We start from the raw sequence: 4,018 nt of genomic DNA on the forward strand, positions 1-4,018 counted from the left end.
TCATCAAAATCAGTCCTTTAGAGTCAAAAAAATTATAATATATCAAGCCTCAATATTCTAGAAATATAAATATGTTATATAATACAAAGACAAATATTTCATAGTTTTCTAAAAAAATAAATACGTCTAATTCATGTAAATTTTATATCATGCACTATAACACAATTATCATCCTCTCATATTTTTATGATATTCTAAATGAAATTAGAAAAATCACAAAAATAATTGGAGTTCAAATGAATATTTTAGTATTTTCTATAAGAAAAATAAGAGAAAATAACGTATGACACGCAACTTGATAAATGACGATATAATATGAAGCCACAAGAAAAGAGCCTGATGGTTCATCTAATCACAACAAGCCAACACCGTCATTAATTTTATTAGCTAAAGCCATGTTTCTACGTGTATCACAGCCTACCAGACTTGACTAGAGAAGGCATGCATGCCATGTCAATGTCACCTACCGCTACGTGGCAATCACATCGCAGGAATGCTCCACCATGTCATCACCATGATAGCATTAACATAACGGCATGCCAGTGCCATGTCACAGCCACGTCAATTACACGTTGCTAACATGTCATCAACAAGTAATAACCATGTCATAGCCATTCCCTATCACATCATCAACATGGTGGCGCTAACACACTAATATGCTAGCGACAATGGTTACAGAATACCTGAAGTGTGGGGGTGGTTCTATATACACCCCCCCTATTGCTCAGGACACCCCCCAAAAATTAAAAAAAAATTAAATACTCTCTACACCCCCCCATCTGCTAAGGACACCCCTAAAAAATTAAAAATTCCTAAATTACCCCCCACCCTCCCCACCCCCTCACCTAAATTGCTCTCTACACCCCCCAAATCCCCCCCCCCCCCCCCCCCGCTCTTCCCCTCCAAAAGACCCGCCGGCTTCTCCCTTCCGCCGTGCCCCCGGCTCATGTGCCTCGCGTGTATGACTTCCCGCCGCCGCCGCCGCTGGAGGCGGAGGCGGCTGAGCAGGAAGAGGAGGAGTCGGGTTCTCTGCCGATGAGCCCCCCCATCCTGCTCCTCCCGCCGGACGCCCTCCACAACGTCCTTGGCCGCCTCCCCCTCCTCCAGGCCCTCGCCTGCCGCTCCGTCTGCCACCTCTTCCGCGACGCGATCTCCTCCCCGTCCTTCCTCGCCGCCCTCCCCCCGGTCCGCCTCCTCGCCCTTCGCCACCCCCGTGCAGCCGCTTCCACCCCCTCCCTCCACGCCTTTGACACCGCCCTCGGTCGTTGGCTCTGCCTCCCCCTCTCCTTCCTCCCCTTCCCCTCCTCATCCCCCGTCACCGCTTCCCCCTCCCTCCTCTACCTCTGGGCTGACACTTCCGCCGCCCCCTCCGCCGTAGGCGACCCTAAGAACCCCAAGTCCCTCATCCTCTGTAACCCGCTCGCCCGCTCGTACCGCCTCCTCCCGCCACTCGGCTCCGCCTGGTCCCGCCACGGCACCGTCCTCGCCGGCCCTGGCGGCGCCGCCCTCGTCCTCACCGAGCTGGCCGCCATCGCCTATGCCCCCGGCGCTGACCGCTGGCTCAAGTTCTCCCTCTGCGACGTCGGCTTCTGTTCCCTCAACCTCCCTTCCAAGCCCCCCGTTCTCCCTTCTGTCCGGCTTCTGTTCGGCTGCACAGAGCCGGACAGAAGCCTTCTGTTCGGCTGCATAGTGCCGGACAGAAGCCTTCTGTTCGGCACTGTGCAGCCGAACAGAAGGCTTCTGTTCGGTTGAGGGTTGCCGAACAGAAGGCTTCTGTTCGGCACTGTTCAGCCGAACAGAAGCCTTTTGTTCGGCGATCCAGTGCCGAACGGAGCACGAACCGTGAAAAAAAAAAATTTCGAAACAAGGTGGAACACGTACCTTTGCGGCCGATTCTTCGTCCCAAATCACTAGTTGCTTGTCCATGCTTCGAATGGGGCTTAAATCTCCTTCAAAGATCGCCTAAACGATGTAAATGGATCGAGGGGTTTAAGGGGGGTTTGAGGGGTGTTTTTTTTTTTTTCTTTTCAAAACGAAACGGAGGAGGAGGAAGGGGGGTGTACTGAGAAAATTTCAAGGGCAATATGGTAATTACACTGAAGGTTAGTTTGGGTATTTTTTTTTGGTTTTTGGGGGGTGTCCTTAGCAATAGGGGGGGTGTATATAGAACCACCCAAAGTGTGGCAATAATAATGGGAAATAGGGTGCGGAGTTCATTTAATTTACGAAACCAGCCCCTCGATTCCTTCAATGGCAGTTTTCTTTCTCCCATCTGCCAATGTCTCGACCCTCACAACTTTCTCATTTCTTGGCCGACTTGGACATGTGACCGCTCTTGGGGAAGCCCTTATATTGACCTACTCATACATGGCAACCATGGATCATGAAGTGCCTTGGTTCGAGAGAAAAATGATTTGAAATATATTGGTCAAAAATTGTTATAAAACTAGTGTTCCAATTTTTCTCTTAAGCCACATGTTAGAATTGATTGCGTTGAAAAATTTGAGGATTCGTAACACTCCAATAGGCTATCTTATATATAATAATGTGCTTTAATATCAAGTAATAAAAAGTTGCTATTAGAAGCCACCAGAGACCTATTAAAGGCCAATCCATAGAAAACCATATGAATAAAGGATTTCAGAAGTACATTCATCATCCTTAAAAGCTCTTTGAAGAATGAAAACTAACCTAGATGCTCTGAACCAATGAAAGAAATCAAATCTTCAACCGAAAGGAAAATCAACAATATACCTTTCAGAAGCGTGTGATCAATGTTTACGGGATGTTTCTTGAGCTAGGATCACATAATTTGGTCTTCTCGTATACTCGAACTTCTTCTTCCTTGTTGTAGCATAAATTTCTGTCTCTAATATCTCTCATTTCAGATTCCCATGTTTTTTTCATAGAGTGGTTGGGGAAATTTTAGGAGCTTATAGGAGTTGCGATAACTACACCAAGTTGTTATCACCATGGAATAACTCCCACATGAAACAGGGCTCTAAAGGCTAGGGCATGCTCTCACGGGCGCCCAACCTTGGTTCCAGCATAGATCTAATCTTGAAATCTAGGAGTTCATAGTTCCTCATGCCTTCTTCAAGAGTCTTCTATGATTTCAAAAATACATTCTAGTTCTCATTATTTAATAGTTGAATATAAAGAGCGAAATCAATTGCTTTCCAAAGAAGGGTCTTGTGCCACACGGCCTATCATATAGACTGATCAATGTCCCTTAGCTCTTTTGATTTGAGTTCTTGTTTATTTTAGTGGAATTGTCAATGCTTAGCCTCGTGCTGTAATATCAAAAAGAAAGAAAAAAAGTTGAGTAATCACTCTGAACACCCGACCACGTTCACATGGGTATGCATCCTCTTCTCCCATCCATGAAAGAAAGGCATGTCATTATTGTTGGGGCTAATATGTGCAGCCAAATTCTTATTGGGAGAACTCCAGCATGTCAGAGTTAATTTGTGGATGGAGGCTAGAGAATATCTCCTTTTCCTAATTCTTAAAGGAAAAGAGGATGAAGGGGAAAGGAGAAGGGAAAGAGAACAGGAAGAAGAAGGGTTTGCGTAGTTCCCTTTCTGTCCTTAGATCTAATCCCCCAATGAATTTGTTGACAAGCAGCTCCAGCTACCACTTGAGATTGTCCCACAAATCTGGCCCATGAGTGGCTTAAATAAGCACAAAGATGAGCAGAGTGAAATCCCCAACTTAACTTCTACCTTGGAACTCCAAAGATGATTGGACCCTAGCACTTATATCGACTTTAAGACTAAGTTACATGTGTGAATAATTTCGAAAAACTATTAATAATCAAAAACAAATGTATGTTGCATTTATGAAACAAAAAAATAGATTGCATCACCAAGTGCAATTTCCAATCCAAGTTATAAAAGTATTCATATGTGGTGCTCTCTTGCTTGCGTGCATGCGTGCGGATGGAAGTTAGAAAAAAAAAAAGAAATTAGATAGGAAACCACCATCCATCCTTGTTCTCATGTGCACTCTGTGGTAG

The 4,018-nt window shown here is 45.5% G+C and overlaps 1 pseudogene; it reads left to right on the top strand.

The window, feature by feature from the left end:
* The first annotated feature begins 1,035 nt into the window (after positions 1 to 1,035).
* On the top strand, positions 1,036 to 3,286 carry LOC149753648 (SKP1-interacting partner 15 pseudogene; annotated as a pseudogene).
* Positions 3,287 to 4,018: the final 732 nt, after the last annotated feature.

Source organism: Phoenix dactylifera, chromosome 4 (genome assembly GCF_051530095.1).
Source record: "Phoenix dactylifera cultivar Ajwa chromosome 4, Ajwa_hap1_PhDact_Kaust_v1.1, whole genome shotgun sequence".
NCBI lineage: Eukaryota > Viridiplantae > Streptophyta > Magnoliopsida > Arecales > Arecaceae > Phoenix > Phoenix dactylifera.